General features: G+C 39.6%; 1 protein-coding gene across 4 annotated transcripts in view; it reads right to left on the bottom strand.

Annotated features, from left to right (window-relative positions):
• The window catches only part of lrrc4ca (leucine rich repeat containing 4C, genome duplicate a), a 152,241-nt gene that overhangs the window by 5,750 nt on the left and 128,642 nt on the right, over nucleotides 1-17,849 (bottom strand). For 3 of the 4 annotated variants that reach the window (XM_020615207.1, XM_020615206.1, XM_020615208.1), the window contains one exon: nucleotides 9,632-9,698. The exons of the other annotated variant lie outside the window; for it this stretch is intronic. The gene's annotated coding sequence lies outside the window, so the exon portion shown is untranslated. The remainder of the gene's footprint in view (nucleotides 1-9,631; nucleotides 9,699-17,849) is intronic. 4 annotated transcript variants of the gene reach the window in all.

The following is a 17,849-nucleotide window of genomic DNA, read 5'->3' as shown; positions in this document are numbered from 1 at the left end:
TAGCTGGTTTCAGCAATGCACAGATTGTCCTACACAGCAGTTTCCAGTGGCTCCTACTCTCAGCTCTTTTCATGAGTAATGTAATTCTGGAATCTGTTTCATATTTTTGCATTATAAATCAGCCAGAAAAGGCAGAGTGAATTATTCAGCAAGCCTAAAGGAAATTCTATTGGGGCTAAAGCCCCCTAAAATAGATCTGGTGACGCCATTGTTTGGCCAGAAGCACTGAGTAATGTTTCATCTGCTCCCCCTCCATGGTCAACAAATGCTTCCTGTTTTCATTCATCGCAATCACACACATGGCTTCATCTGAAAGGTGAGGAAAGTGAATGGGGGCATGCCTAAGGTATTTGTCACAGTTAACACTGGAGTACCCGCTGATTATGAACGTTTTAGTGAAGAATGACTGACAGAGGCTTTGGCTTTCACACTGCGGGGTGTGGAGGGGGGATGATGATGAGAGATTGTAGATTGAGACGTGTCTGATAGAGGACCATTGGTGTGTATACTAATCTTGTGAGAGAGAGATTAATGAGATTAAATCAAATCAGGTCACTCCTTGATAATGCCAGCAAGCTTGCGACAGCTCCACATATAAACCAGGATCCTTTATGGATTTAAGTGTGGGTGGGATACCCACCACATGCATCACACACATGTAGAACACACTAGATTAGTATAGTATAGTCATTTTATGCACAGTGTTTTGTCACTCTATCTAAACAACATATTAGAATTTCACTAGGGTGAGGATGTAGCATCCTCTCCTTGAGCCAGTGTCAGGGACTGCTGTGTATCTGCTGAGACAGTAGTGCTAATATTTTGAAGCTATAAACAGTCTGCCACTCATTATGACTCAGCTGTTTTGCAATTAAGATAATTTTTTATTTATTTTTTGTCTTCTAAGATGACACATTTTCCCAGCCTTAGAATCTAAATGAAAACATCATCACATTTTTGCATACATGTCACTGATTGGTTGCCTTCCATGGCAACAGCTAAAATGGTAAGATAATAGACTTGTATTTCTCTTTTATTTCTTTGTCTATATTTATAACATTCCATCTGCTTTGTTTTTTGGTCTTTCATTTATTTGTTTCTGTCTGTAAGCACATAGTAAGTTAAACTAATGTCTGCATCCTACTGACCTGTTCTACTGGAATAAATTACTTCAAATGACCTCCTGCGGCTTTTAGGAACATACATTATTTTATTATGTGGATTTCTCCTTTCACATACATTCAAACTATTAATAATGTTTTAGATAACCTCTTAAGCTCATTTACACAGCACCAAACACCTACACGCATAAACATACCAATGAACTTGCTTAGCAAGCATTATATTATCTGTAGATAATTACTGAATGTACACTAATTGGCCAGTAGAGTACTATTATTTTGGTCAGCTTTCTAACAAAGATACATTGTTGTGTTTCATTTGATACTGGTATCACACTGTGTGAGAGCCACAGAGGAAATAATATATGCTTTTCTTTTCCAAGAAAGAAAGTTAATTTCAGATACTATAGAAATTTGAAAAGTGCAAACCGCTTTCAAACTTGAATTTCAAATCAACAGCAAGTATTTTAAGGCTGTTGCTGTTTATGGATTACATTGCAGTTCTGATTAGTACTTTTTAATATAAAAATAAATAAATAGCGTGGATGGCTGCCTTGGTAGCATGCATTCTTAAGTGTTTGTTGTTTTTCCTCATTTTCTCGGCCTTCTCTAGAGAAGAGCTACTAAACATCAGACAACTCACTCTGAACACCTTTTCTCCTATTTTTGCTAATGCAAAAAAGCTGTGTGGATAATCTGGCTGGAGGGGCAGGAGCCCTCTATGGGACTTGGAGAACACGCCAGTGAGGGAAGACAGCAGAGGCCTTGGTTTAGTTACAACACAGAGGGACCCAGACGCCGCTCCCATCTATCCATCTAGCAATTCTCCGCTCTTTAGTCAACAAAATGGATGAACTCCTTTTCGTCAGCCGGACTAACTGACTTCTCACACTCTGCTGTTCTATGCTTCACAGAGATTTGGCTCAGCGACTCCATCTCGGATATCAATGCATCCATTATTCCTGAATAGGGCCACGGTGGGACTGGAACCAATCCCAGCTGACATTGGGTGAGAGGCGAGGTCCACCCTGGACAGGTTGCCAGTCTATGACAGGGCTGACACTTAGAGACAGACAACCACATACGCCCACACTCAATCCTAGGGGCAATTTAGAGTCACCAGTCAACCTAAACTGCATGTCCAGAGGAAGCCGGAGTACCCAGAGAGAACCCACGCAGACACAGGGAGAACATGCTCCACACAGAAAGGCACCGGGTCAGCCAGGTATACAGTGCAGGCCATGTAATAGTTATCTGGGAAAACAAGAGGAAACTATCCCCCCTGCTGTGGAAGACCATCAACTGGCAGACAAACCTGCATGTGTTTTACTGTAGGTTTGAGAAGCAGAACTCCACACCCCTCACTGACCTCACCTCAGACCCAGCAGTTGCTTCCCCCATGGACATCGTCTTCTCTAAACTTACCCCCTCACTGTGCCAGCCCCTACCTGTCAGTGGATCACCAGGTGAGGCTGGGCAAAACCACATCCAACACCTGAACTATCAGCACAGACACCCCCAGGGATGTGTGCCCCCCCTTCTGCAGTTTTCTCTCTATGCAAATGACTGCAGCTTGGAGGACCCCCTGTTAAACTCCTGAAGTTCGCAGAAAACACAACAGTCATCGGTCTCATCCGAGACGGGGACAAGTTGGCTTACAAACGGGTGGTTGAACAGCTGGCCCTGTGGTGTGGTCACAACAACCTGGAGCTGAACACGCTCAAAACAGCTGAGATGACTGTTTTCTAGTTTGGTTCAGCAACCAAACAGGGCAGGAACAGGCTTCAGCAGACAGTCAGGACTGCAGAAAAGATCATCGGTGTCAGCCTGACCTCCATGGAGAACTCGTACACCTCATAGGTCAAAAGGAGGTCAGTGGATTTCTGAAGACCTATTTGAACTCCTTCCCTCTGGACAGTGCTACAGGTCACGTACACCAAAACAACTAGACACAAGCACAGTTTCTTCCCCCGGGCCATCACTCCGATGAACACTTAACCCATGAGTAACGGAATAACAACCTTTAATACAGTATCTTGTAAATATACTTTTGTATATATTTATCTGATAAACTACATCTAAACTGTGTGTATATTTATTTTCCTAATGCACAATCCTTTTTCTTGTTTCTTTTAATTCTTTTAATTTTTTTGTTCTCTCAGCGTTATCTTACTTGCTTGTCTACTCACTGCTTTATGGAAGAACATTCTATATACACATTGAGAGCCACTGTACCAGAGTCAAAATCCTCATGTTTCCAACCCGCCTGGCCAATAAAGCTGATTCTGACTCTGATATGTACATCACGTGTATCTACTTTGTACATTTCTACACTGTACAGTTACATTTATATCCTTATAAGTACAATATTCAATACTGTATATAAAAGAACATTCTCAGATCCCACCATGTGTGGTTGTGTATGTACCTTTTTTCCACAGCTTAAGATACAGATCAGTGCACCCATTTTATGCAGTCATACTGTAGCTCTTTGTCAGTGTCTTTTGTTTTAACCAGCCAAGTGAAACAGACAAGCCCAGTACTTTGAATTGGTGCTAACTAGCCAAGTGAGACAAACTGACAGCTGTTCTCCTGCCCACAGCCTGAAATTCTTCCATTCACAGTTTGTATGTCTCCTCCATAGCAAGATGGTGAAATGAATTTGGTTCATCTAACAAACAGCGATTTAGCAAGCAACTGTTAAATGAAAATGTATTAGGAAGTTTGTGTATAAACGAAGCAGGCATATACTGTGTATCAGCTGCTCAAATATTTTCTGTGACAGAATGCATGCAAACACTCAAGTTAGATGTGATACTTCATTCATTCTTGATAATATGAATCCTACTAATATAGTGGTATATAACTGGTAATGTGTATTGTGAACTGAGGGTAAGTGCTTGAACCAAGGGAGATTTTTTTGGGTTTTCCTTATAATAGTGTAAGCTTTAGATGTGATTATGTAAAGTGCCCTGAGACAATTGTTGTGAATTGGTTGCTATACAAACAAAAGCACTCAGAGTGTACGTACCTCTGCCAAGGCACATTTGCTCATGCAAAGCACAGCTATAAACCAATAGTGTGAACCACCTTAACTGTACTGAAGTCAATAAAACTGTAAAATACAGTTAGTTGTACTGTAACACTGCATTACAACTAACCCGCTTATGTAAACAATGACAAGAAGCTATTTCTTTAGAAAAAATCCATACTTTGCTGACCTGTGTTGTTGTTTCTATTTGCTGTCCTACTCTGTGAACAAAAAAAATTAATTTTCATTGTTTGACACAGTTCCATGTCACATTCGTATCAAATTTGACATGTAATTGTGTACCTATTAATTGATTAGTATATCTGTCATATAGATCGATATTATAAAGTGCAGCATGGTTACAAAATATCCTTGTTTGATACAACTTTTCTAGGCAGTGTTACAATTAACCTTCTGTCAGTTACAATTATGTAACATCACATCTCCTGTTGTTTTCAGTGGAATTGTACAAGAACAGTAGGTGCTATAAATAATGTTCAGGTGTTCATTTGTAGCAGAGACGTATATGCTGCTTGTGTAAAAACATGATTATTCCACCTCAAAAATTTTTTAAATTACTTTGCAAAAACCAAAATGTTTTACGTTGTACCCCAAGCTTCCATACTCTCTTAAAAATTCTTACAATTACATCTACCCTTTATTCTTCATTGACAAATCCAGAACCTATTAATATGTAAATATATTTCAATTCCACAATTTATCTACTGGATATAAATTGACTCCTATGGAAAGATTTATTTTTAGTGTCTGTGCACTGGAAGATTTAGTCCCCCACGTTTGTGTAAGTTTTTAGTTGGACCACAATCCACTTAACTTGTCACAGTGTGGGTCAAACTTACCAGAATAGTAACAATAAGCAAATAAGCTTCAGGTGGAGGGGAAACATCTGAGTGTGTCTTGTTTGAATAAAACACAGCAGTGTTTATGATGATCTCACATCAATGAAAAGGGCACTGCACAAACACAAGTCACTGAAATGATAAAACTGAACTTTAAATGTGTTTGGGTTAAGTTGAGGTAGGAATAACTTTTTGTCACCTTGTAACTAAAGGATTAGCTGTTAGTTCCTATTTCCACTAGTTCCCTCAGTACTTGCTGTCTTACAAACAGTATCTTGTTATTTTTGAATGAGGCCATAGTTGGTGTTGATGGTGTCCTCGTGAGTCAATGTTCTGGTAGAGACTGTGAGTGGTGTATCACTAGAGGATGATGAGGATGGAGCATCATTATTGCAGGGCATCACACTTGCTATTCAGGTGCTGGCGGGTTCTACACAGAGGCAGAGCAACTGCCTTTCACCTCAAAAAATCAGATTTTCTTCCTCCTCTTTAGGTCTTCCTGAGCAATGTTTTAATTTCTGTTATTTCAGGCAAAAGGAATTTATACCAATGGCACAGATTTTCAACAGAATGTGTGTCTGTGGTGTGTGCCTTTAGCATGTGCAAATTTTCGCAAGCTGTGTCCATGACAGCCTTCTAGTTTCACAGTGAGCAGTGCGTCGGCGGTGAGGGCTTGTGGGTGATAAAGGGTATTGATAAAATCATTCTTCTCCCTATGAATATTTCAGAGTGGCTGTGGGCAGAAAACTAGTGCTAACTACTATTCAAGGATCTAGGAGTTTGTCCATAATACTACTGTCACTCCAACGTCTGGATGAGGCCAGGGTTAGCCTGCATCACTGAGTTTGACCAAGCCATGCAAAGGTAGTTCTGAGGCTTTGAACTTGGATGTCCAAACAGCATCTGTCTGTCATTGAATTTGGGATTGAAAGTATAAAATAAGGATATAGGGAAAACACAATATCTACAAACTGTAGACATAATTGGAGCTTATGGTGTCAGAAAGTGTATTAAAATCAAGAGTCTGTAAAAGGTATGCAAGATAATTGATCAGTTAAATTCTTCTGCAGTTATAATCCATTTGGACTGATACAATCCAGCATGAGCCTTATGACTGATTTACAGTACAAAACTCAACAAATCTTGTGTTTTGGTAAGATGAAGATTCGAATTACATCAATGCAATGAGTAAGTGGCTCAAAAGAGTGCAACTGGGTATCTGGACACTGCACTTCTGCTCTTCCTCTTTAAACATATGACATGCATATGATGTACTCGTGGACGAGGCTCAAAACACCAGTTGCTGATAGATACAGCAGTAACCGGTGACTCAAGATACAGACAGCCCAACCTGAGTACAGCCTGGGTCAACTACAGGAAAGCTTATGACTCAAAGGTGCTCACATGGATACAAAGTCAATGGGACACTAAGGACCTTCATCAAGAACTCAGTGGGACTGTGGAGAACAATGCAGGAAGTTTGTCCGTGCAGATTCTCAGTCATCCAGGTCATAGTAAGCTGAAAAAATTTAGGAAAAAATCAACTGGACTTGGTTTTAGGTCAAAGACATTTCACCTCTCATCCAAGAGAGAACTGATGAAGCCTCTTGGATGAGAGGTGAAACGTCTTCTACCTAAAACCAAGTCCAGTTGATTTTTTTCTATGTTTTTTCAGAATGCTGGAAGTTAACTCCAGACCAATTGCACAAGTAAATATCAAATGCAGCATATACCAAGGCGATGCACTATCCCCGCTGCTGCTCTGCATAGGCCTGAACCCCCTCAGTCAGACCATCACAAGGAGTGGGTATGGATACAAGTTCAAGAGTGGAGCGACCATCAGCCACCTCCTCTATTTGGATGACATCAAGCTGTATGCCAAGAAGGAACAGGACATTGACTTACTGATCCATCTGCAGTGGATCTTCAGCAAGGACACTGGGATGTCATTTGGGCTGGAGAAGCGTGGCCGGAAGATAGTAAAAAGAGGGAAGATGGTAAAGACTGATGGGTTAGAACTACCGGGGGCCACATAGCAGACATACAGACCACCTACAAGTACCTTTGTATCCCACAGTCACATGGGAACCACGATGAGGAGGCAAGAAAGACAAAAATGTCCAAGTGCCATCAAAGGATAAGACAGGTCCTGCTGACATAGTGAGCTGGCCAAAGGAGGGCATGAAGGCTGCCGATGTGAAGACCCAGGAACTCCTCACAATGCATGGAGGCTTCCACCCAAAATCCAACACCCAGAGACTGTACATCAGCCGGAAAGAGGATGGATCGGGCCTGGTCTGTCCTGGATGAAACCCAGAGCATGTTACCAGTTGTTTTTCTGTAACTTGTTGGCCAAAGAAGAGGCAACATTTTAGAGGAAATAAAAGCTTGTGAATGGATTCCATTGCATAAATTCAGTATCATTTTCATGATGAAACCCAATCTGCCACCCCACTGGGAAGGATCTTTAAGGGTGGATAAAATAAGAGAAGCACCACATGAAAAGGAACCTTGAAGTAAGTGAATCACAAAAGAAACTATTCATGTGAGTCATATCAAATAAGTTGAATGCCACTTAGCTTTTAAAAAGGCCTGAAAATCATTTTTCAAAGCAACAAAAGCACTAACAGAGTTTCAAAAGGCCAGTCGTTGTTGCTGCATCAACCATAAAAAAATTCCAAAATGATTTACTGTTGCAAGGATAATAGGCATAAAAACTATCACAACATATGGACAACACAGACAAACAGGCTCATCAACCTAGAAGAGTGGTGGTTGCAAGTAAAAGCTCCCTGACACTGTGACAGCAGTTTACACTAAATGTAAAGCAGAGACTGGAAGTTACATGCATGAGTTGCAGCAGGGCTGTTCACTCCATAGGTCTGTGCAGTTCAGCAGTCCTCTTTGACAAAAAAAAAAGACCTCAAACAAAGATGGACTATCTTGTGAAAACACACTTCTTACATTTTAAGCAGAGGTACCAGCATAGAAACATCGCTGTTCTTGTTTTTTTTTTTTTTTCTTTCAGTTTGGGAACTTCATATGGTGCTTTTTATTCAATTCTATCCATAAACGTGCATCAAATCAGGCACATGTCATTTCTCATTCAAATCTCTGCTCTGATTGGGTTAACTCTATAACCAGAGCTTTCTCTGTCCTTGTCTGTCAATTAAATGCATTCTGAATGCATTCTAAGTACCTAATCCTTCAGTAAGAAAGATTATATTCATTTTACATGTAATAACTGGACATCATTTGACATTAGTAATTTTCAAGCAGGGAAAAAAAACAGTAATAACTTTCTTGTTTTAAATTTTATTGTGTATTTTTGTGAAATATGCACCTTATATTTAAAGTCTATTGCCAAAGCTATGGAGGTTTTTGGACTGTATGCACTGTATGACTGCACCACATGTGGGTGACATCTATGCATACACTGTAGTAACCACACTTTAAATTATAGCTAAAATGAGTCAACAACAACTGGATGTTCCACGCTCTTTCTCAAAATCACTATACATACTGTAGATAGCACTTGCCAGTAAACTATTACAGTACATCAAACTTGTTAATCTCAAATGGCTTGTACCCAAGGCTAATGGACATAGACACATACAGTACAGAGCCACAACAAGGTCTAAAATAGTCTCTTACAGGATGATAGATAGTTGCTGTTCATTCAGCTGGATGGATTTTCATCTGGGAAAAGTCAAAAGATACCCACAATATACCTGCAACCCTTTATTCAAGTGCTAATCATGGCTGTGGCTGTGTAATGGTTTGGTTAGCTATCTTGTGACAGTCATCACATTCAATAATTGCTCTGCATTATTATAAATCATCCAAAGAAAATAAGGCTTTCCTTATTTTACAAAACCACCATTCACCCAAACACACTGCTAAACAAATTCTAGTGTGGTCCTAACACATCAGGCATTATTCAGCCTTTATGGACTGAACAAAGGTACGTATACCTGAGAGAACAAGAGGCTTTACCACCATAATGTATCACCCAAACATTTAGGAGGCAAAGGCTGCCCCTTCTTACTTTATAAGATGGGGCTCTTATTGAGTCTGACCTCTAAATATCACTGACCAAGTCTGACCACACTACTTATTATGTAATTTGGAGAATAATATTTAAAAAAGAAAAGTCATTCAGCCATTCATTTACTTTCCCCACTAAATCCTTTTCATGATCACAGGAGGCTGGAAGCTAATCCCAGCACACACCGGGCAGACAACACAGAAACACCGTGGTGATTTATAGTTTCCAATCCACCAGAATTAGACACCTTTGGACTGTGCGGTGTTCTTACACTTTAAGACATGTACCAGCAGTAGTTTGCTGAGATAACAAGGATGATTTATTTTTGGCTGAAAGTTCCATTCTCAGAAAGTATACAATTTTTTTTTTTTTAAAGTGCATCCACACTGAGTTCTTACTTTGTTTGTCTTCAGCTTCTTGGCTCAATATGATTTTGGTGAAAGTATGTTATTTTTCCTTTTTTCTGTTCTTTTTTTATTGAAAGCATTAAATAGCCTCTGCATGTGCCCTTTCCCCTATGAAATAAAGTGATCAAACTTAAGCTTCTGTTTCTATCTAATTCAGTTCTTACCTGCCAATTCAATCACAGTTCCAAGGGATCCAAGTCATCCTCTTGTCCATTTCATGTTACTCTGGTCCTGAAAATGCAAGAGGCAAACTGTAAGAATGCTTTCAAATAGATTTATAGTAATAGAGTTTGTGGCCACTAATGAGTTTGATGGTGTACAGTCGGTGATCTGCTCAACTACCAAAAATGCAGTTTTTATAACCCCCAGGATGGAGTACATCTAATTAAAAATTCTCTTTACTGTTTCTAAATAATCACTGAGTCATCTTGTTATTTTCCCTTTCAACCACTTCCTCAGCAGTCGCTGCTGATGTTTCAGTTTTAGCGCCTTTGAGGACCTTTGTCTAACAAGAGGGGCTTTACATTGTGGTACCTTAAGTCAGAGGAGCTCATTTTGTAGAGACAAGGGGACAGTCAAAGCCACAAAGCCTCACAAACACACCCTCATATGTAGCCTGCACACACAAAGACACATGCACACAATACAGAGGACAAAGCGTGTAGAATAAATTATGGGGGACAAAAGCAAACAGAGATAAAGCTCTCCATTTCGCCTGCCATCCATTAGTGAAGTGCAGGAACTGTGAGTGCAAATAAGTGTGTGTCTGATCCAATGGAACGTTACTGTGTGAGCCTATCATGACCCCAACCTTGGTTTTAAGATAAGGGTTTTGTCATGTCTGTATCATTTATGAAGCATTGCCAGTGAGTATTCTTTCCACCTTACAGTTGCATTACATCCAGATGACCAGTAATCAATGGCGGTAAAAACTGCAAACATATCTTTCCTTAATTAGCATGCATCTGATGACAAACAGAGCAGAACAGTAGAGAACAGAACAGCACAGGATTAAAATTAAAGACAGCTTTCCCTGAGGCAGTCGGTTAGGGTGAAAGGGAAAGTACAAGCCTATTGTCAAGTCATGTGAGAGGGCAAGTCACAAGTCTTCATAAACAAATTCCACTTGCAAGTCTTTTAGGTCTTTGCATGGTAATCACTGACATTCCATTAGCAGTTTCTTGTTTTTGCAATGATGTTCATTTATTTATTTATTTTAAAATTGATACAACACAATGCACAGGCCTAATAATTCCGAATGAACCACCTGCCAGTGTGGTTCTGGTTCACTGTTGTGTGTGTGTGTTTCTTTGGGGACAACAATGGAACCCCATAGCACAGGGGAGTAAACTACTACAAAATATCAGACTGTGGGTACACAGACAACATTTGTTAATAGGATCAATTCATTGTTTGTTTTGGCCTTTTCAATTGATTTGGTGACAAGAATATCACCAGTCTTATCCTTTAAGCCTGTCTTCAATCTAAGTCTCAAGTCTACATTTCTAAATTCTGCTCCAGTGGTTTAATGAATACAGTATACACATAGACAAGATGACTTGGTAATATAGGTGATAAAACCAGGAGCAAACAGCCTAACGTGAAGCACAGTAGGCTGCAGAAGAACTATCGAATGCTGTCTGAAATGTCACTAAAATTGAGATATGCCTACAAATGGATGTGGGTTTTGCCATTATAATCACTATCATTGATGCTGTTATCAACACCATTAATACCCAACATACACACACACACACACACACACACACACACAAATATGCACAAAACACCCCCTGGTTTTCCTCCTTCATTGACAAAATCACATCACTGAGAATGATACTGTTTCTTCTTGAGACTCAAACTTGAAACACAAACATTAAGCTGTTGTTGAAGATTAAATAAACTGAAAGAAAGAAAATACAAATAATTAATGTTTAGCACATACATTGCACTAATTACATTTGCAGAAACATTTTACTGCCACCTGGGCCACCTCAGCAGCATTTATACTACTGTATTATCACATCACATTTTCAGAACCAGTCTGTGTGATAAACTTCTAGTCATATCTTTAGAGGTCTGTAGGGCATCACAAATCTACTTTGCCATTTTGTTCTTCTCTCTTTATCTCTCATGAGCTCACAGAGATAAAATCCTGCTCTGGAAGAGAAGTAGTTCAACAAATCAAGACTAATATTGATGCCTTCTGCTCCAGATCATAGCATATTTTGACCCTACATTACCCACTGGAAATAACCAGAAATGCATGTCAGGCAGAATTAACTAACTGCACAACTGCTCATTCAATTAACATCTTGGGTGGGGGCAGTCAGTGTGGTTTTCAGTGAGGTGAGTACAAGCTCCCAGAAGAGCAGTGAGTGCTGAAATCAGCTCAGCAGTGCCTGCCATTTGTTATCATCTAATGGTAAATCCATCTGCAACTGGTAAAAGGCTCTCGTCAGGTCAAATCACTGACCACCGGACAGATAGGAGCAAGGGAGGGAGGGACAGAGCAGACATGCAGAGTGATACGCTGATAGACAAAGATACAGTAAATAGTACTCATATTAAAACATGCACACTTGTTGATAGAAAGCCTACACCATAACTCTATTCTATCAGATTTTTCAGGTACAAGCAGAGAGATCATATCAAGAAGTTTAAAAAGGTCAGTGGAATGTTTATGGTTTGCTTTGACATGATGCAAATGCACACGTGCTTTCCAAGTCATATTTTTTATTAAAGTCTAAGGAAGATGATGATGTCAAGATAAAAGAAATCAACTCTCTTTAAAGCAGGCATTAATATAGAATACAGTTATCTGGAACAAAGAATGTCATTTTAAAATTCTCTCATTTACATGATCTGTGACTTAATTAAATTAGAATGTGACTAAATCAGTACTTTAATATCATTTGAATTAATACACATCTCAGCTAGTATACCATTTGTCAGTAGACAATTTGAGAGCTTAAAGGCTTTTCTGGCATATTCTGTTTATCTCCGTGTGTGTGTGTGCATGCGCATGTTTGTATGGGAATGTTACTGTCAATAATTGCTTCCACTGACCTGATTTTTTTGAAATGCACACAAATATGCCACCATAATACGCTGCTTAGCCAAAGTGACTCAGAAGCAGCAGACATTGTCGTCATGATTTCCCTTTTTGTAACTGGCAAACTGGTGCAAGATGAGGTCTTTTTATTTTAATAGGGTGGCTTCATGTACTTCTTTTCAGAATGACACAATACGTGGCTATCTATAAATCCAGTGGAATTGAAATGGCTCTAGGGCTGAAGGACAACAGTGAAACATGATACAATACAGACTGCAGAGTGTAGTGCCGTGCCCAGCATATTATCCTTGCCATACACTTGTTGTCAACACATGGCTTTTTTTTTTTTTTTTTTAAGGAATGTCTTTTACAGACCTTGGTTAGAACCGCATTTTAAAATTCTGCTCCAGAGAAACTCACTGCAAACTGGAATTAATGTGTCTGATTAAGTGCTTGACTGAATTAGCATTTGGAATCCAAAGAGATTTCAAGCAGGAGGGGAGGGATGAGATATGTTCGGTGGAGAAGAAGCACGGCTGAAGAGTGGGTTATAGAGGAAAATAGAGTGACAAAGACAAGAAGGAGAGGGGAAAAGCTATAATGAGTGTGATATGAAGAGTAAGGGGGGGCGCACAGAGCATTCCTCTGGCTCCTGGTTTCACTCAGGTCAGCCATGTCTCTTTGATTAATTATTTTTGACAAGGAAATGTTCCCTGTACTCATTTGCCTGTGAGATGAATTCATAGCCCCTCCCCCATCTTAGGTTTTCATCAGCATACACACCAGCTGTCAGTTGTCACTGATGTGAGGAGTAATTGGTTTGGCCCCATCAAAAATATTAGTCTTCAAAGACTCTGATCTGTTTTCATGAACACTGTCATTAGGGATGAGAGAATTACATGAATATGCTTATATTGGGAGAAGAAGACATTAAGGATGACACAAAGAGGGAAATAAAGATACAGTATAACACCCAAAAAGGCAGAAAGAACAGACAGGCAAAAGGTAGTCTGAGGAGAAGCAGGGAAGATGAAAGACACAGACTGCACCTCTGGTTAGCCCCAGAGGTGGGGGTAAATTACCCACATAAAATCTCTCCCACGAAATGTCTGACTCTTATATGAAGGGCTGGTAAAAGTCTCTGAAGAAAAATGCATGAGAACAGGTGCCATGCTACCACAGGGTGATGAAGTACAGAAGGCATAACAAACTAAGCCAGTAAGAATATGTCATGCAAATCAATGTGAATGCAATCTGGACTTGAAGAATAGGAAGCAAAATGTGAGTGATCTGAGATTAAAATTGACTCTGCTTACAGTTTTTGAGAAAAATGTGACTTAATCACTCTTAAAAAAATGAAGAATAAAAGAATAAAAGCAATGGCATGAGGTAAGAGGAGAGGGCAAGAATAAAATCTAAGGTAAGGCTGACAAATGAAAACCTTACAGTGGGAGCGAAGCAGAATACAAATGAAGAACAAAAGGCAACGTGGTGTATAGGATATTTTAGGCAAAAAAGTGAGACACACATGGAGTGGAATAAAGAAGGCTAGTGAGGAGGGCAGTTTTTTTTTATTTATTTTTTTTTATAATTCATTTCCTAATGTGACGGACATCATGCTGAGTCACTGAGTTTGTCTGTCCCCAGGAAGAGATGAGAGGAGCAGCTCAAGTGGCCAACATGCAGCACCATCAAAGGAACATGGCAAACTGACAAATTAGAGATATTCTCTAATTTCCGCCTTCTGTTCTTCTGTCAGATGTTACTCATTTGGACTTTTTCTAGTACTTAAATAGCACACTTCAATTGATGTTCCATTTGATGCAAGAAGTGACTGCTCGGTGCAGTCACACCGAGCAGTTTTATGATGAAATTACTATATCTAACTATGCTACAAAACCAACACTGAAAACCTGAAAGCCTTGTTTGTAGACTATAAGAGCATACAGACTTAACAGTTTAATAGTATGTTGTGCCAGCACAAGCATTGTCAGCACCGCCCATTAGATTTTTTGCTTTTCTGTTGACAATGTCTACAATTGGTAATGTTCATTGATCAACAGTGCTGGGGAGCAGTGAATTACATGTAATTAACTACATTGCAGTAGCTTGCTGGCAGTTCAACTACATTCATTTTTTGCATAGTGGTTCAAGCACTTAAGGTGTGTGTGTGTGTGTGTGTGTGTGTGTGTGTGTGTGTGTGATTAACAACTGAAAATACAAACAATTTGGGGACATGGTAAAATAAAGGAATGGTTTGTTATTTTTATTTTTTCAATACAATACAATATTGCATATGAGCAGCTTTTCACTGCTGGTGAAGACATTTTCAGTGCCACAGATAAGGACTTTGAGAGACAGCCTGTTATTAGACCAGTAAGCTGTTCTTACTATCTGAAAGGTACAAGTTGGAGAATGTTTTAGTTGCTAAGACTGTACAGGTCAGATGGTACAAAACTGACAAGTAAGAGGACAGGTCCATTTTTAAACCAGTCAGTCAAATGGTCTAAAAGGGTATTAAGATAAATGCATTTTTTAAACAGTTTTAGCTGTAGTCTAATAATACAAAATCCAGATATACTCTACAGTAACATTACGTATAATTTTGTCATTTTGCCCAGATTAGATTGTTTTTTAATCCTAAAATAATACACTCATTTGGGTAGCATTTTTTTGCAAGCATGTGACTTTTAGTATTATATTTGGTATCACATGTAAATGGCAATGTGATATTTTATTTTACAAAGTTTCTTGAACTATTGCTTTCTAATCAGCTTTAGTCAGCCAAACTAGATTTCTCCCTAGGGTAGTTTTGCTGTAGTTCAACTTCTCACAGTGTGATATCACTGGTAGCTTTCCAAGCTAGCTCCCCCAACACTGTTGGTCAGTCATTTGACCCAGTGTCTTACCAACTATTGGATCGAGTGCTGTGCTGTACATTTAACACGAATATTCCTAGTCAACAGCAAATGATTTAGGTTGATTCTGAGGTCCCTACCTGATGTTGTGTACTGTCAGGTCAAAATTAACAGTGATATTCATGATGCACAGAGGTTGAATCCTAATATTTTTGTGAACCCATGACCTTTCCTCTAGTGTAAACATCTGGCTAAAGTATCAACTGGTATTGTCTACCAGAGTTTTCATTTATCTTGTCTTAGTTATAGATGCAAGATTTTGAAAATGAAATGACTTGTTGTAATGTATTTTGCTGTGGATATTTGTGCTCAATGAGTCCTGTTCTCAGGTCTCTTTTGTATTCTAATCTCACTGTGATTTCTTGAATAAGTTGATTTTAATTAAACCATAGTTTCCGGTGCTATAAGGCAAATAGAGTATTTCCATTTGTATTCAGGAAATATCACATGCTGATAGCATACTGCAACAAAATATACATGTTGATATCCAGTTCTCTGAAGATCTATGTGGACATGCTTCACTGTGATGTGCAAAATCACACAAAGGACTTATCATTAGTCTGCAGTTATGAACTATGCATCAGACTGAGCATTAAGCTATGTAACCACCCCATTCACTGCTGGGCTCAACAGTGGGGATCCACAGTGGACTATACAGTATGATATCAGCATTAAGCAGAGCATTCATTACAGGTATTAGGAGCTGAAGTTAATAGTAGAGTTAATAAAGGAACTGCTGACATGCTACCAGAGAAAGGACATAATATGAAGGCCAAATTATAATGCTGAACATTATCAGGATAAGGCATGTAGTGAAAAATAGAGACAAACAAGGGAAGGAAGAAAGTTAGCATCTGTTTATTATAGGCGTTAATGCTTATCTTCTTAGAGCCAGGTTATTGATGACTGTGCAAGATATCTGGAAGCAGGAAATTCTTGTATGAGATACTCACACAGGTCATATTATTGACATCAGAAGTATAAGAGCATAGCATTGGCTGTTTTGTGCTTAAAACATAAAATGCTGATTATGTAATGACGTACTTGCATTTGATTAATGTGAAGCAGACAATCAAACAGAGATATACATGAGAGACATCATTTCCTCTACTCAGCCTCTTGTACGTGGGCCAAGGGAGAAGCATCATATAGCAGGGAGCACTCGTCACGCTCAATCACCCATCAAGTCTCTCTCTTGATGAGGCCATCAGCCTTGCAGCACTTTCCAGAACATTCTTGCGGCAGAGTAGCCTTTAGCTTCAGTGCTTGACAGCACCAGGTGCTTTGCTCTGCCAGTTGTGCTTGCACAGGAAGCAAATGCTCCACTGTGGAAGAGATGAGTAAATGTTTCTTATTCCATATACAAAAGCAGTGCTGTACTATGTACCTTCACAAAGGCTGATAACAGAGGTTTCAGGCAGGCAGCACTCAGAGGTGGTAGAGATGCATCTAATACTTTGGATACTTCAGAGTAAAGATAAAAAAAAATATATAGATATATATATAAACTGCTCTTGGGAAGTTCTTTTTCTCTCTCAGAGGGGAGGGAGGCCATCTGAAGAGTTTATTTATTTTTCATCTGGAGATAGAAACTGAAGAGTGGTGGGGTAAGAGGGAGAACCCCAGTGGAATTGTTGAGTGGAGATATATGCTCCTGGGGTTACTGTCTCTCTCTCCTCCCTCTTTTCCCCACTTCTGCTCACTTCCCATCTCCCACTTTTCTGATCTTCACCAGAAAGCTGTCACTGAGTCTCTGGGAGAAGGGGAAAGAGGAACAGAAAAAAGAGGAGCTGCTCATTCTCAATTTCATCTTTGCCTGCCTCACAGTCAAATGTTGTTTATCCCACTCTCCTGTGGTCTGCAGGGCTCTGCTTGGCTTTGCTTAGCTGTAACTGCACCACATAAGCTGAACCGAATTGTTCTTCAGACTCCTCTCAGAGTTGTAGGTCTCTACATGGGAAGCATAACTTTTCATCCCAGCCCTCCTCATTAACAGCATTCCCATACCACTCTAGAGTCATTAAAACAGCCTCTTGTCTTCCCCCATCCCCTCTGGTGTTTTCCTTTCATCATTCCATTTCTCTGTTCGGATGAACTGGCAGTGTGAATGTCTTGGCTGACACCTTTAATCCACCAGGACCAGAGTGAATTATTGGGAGGCAGAGAAGTGGGGCTACATAAGCTTTGTAAAGCTGGTTCTTCATGGCCTGTTCCAGGCATTCTGCTGTTGTCATGGGAGTCCATGAAAGGCAGCCTTTCTGCTCCCTATTTCTCTTAATGAACAAAGGTGTCAAATGCATGCAGGTCATTTGGGAGGTTCTCATAGACGCAAAAAGTCAAGATACTAAAAATAAGAGTGTTGCAGAAAGTATGCAAGGGAGCGCATGCTTTTAGACCAATGTCAGGCAA

Source organism: Monopterus albus, unplaced genomic scaffold (genome assembly GCF_001952655.1).
Source record: "Monopterus albus unplaced genomic scaffold, M_albus_1.0 scaffold160.1, whole genome shotgun sequence".
NCBI classification, from domain to species: Eukaryota; Metazoa; Chordata; class Actinopteri; order Synbranchiformes; family Synbranchidae; genus Monopterus; species Monopterus albus.
Note: the sequence above shows the minus strand (reverse complement) of the source record. Positions and strands in the feature narration are given on the sequence as shown.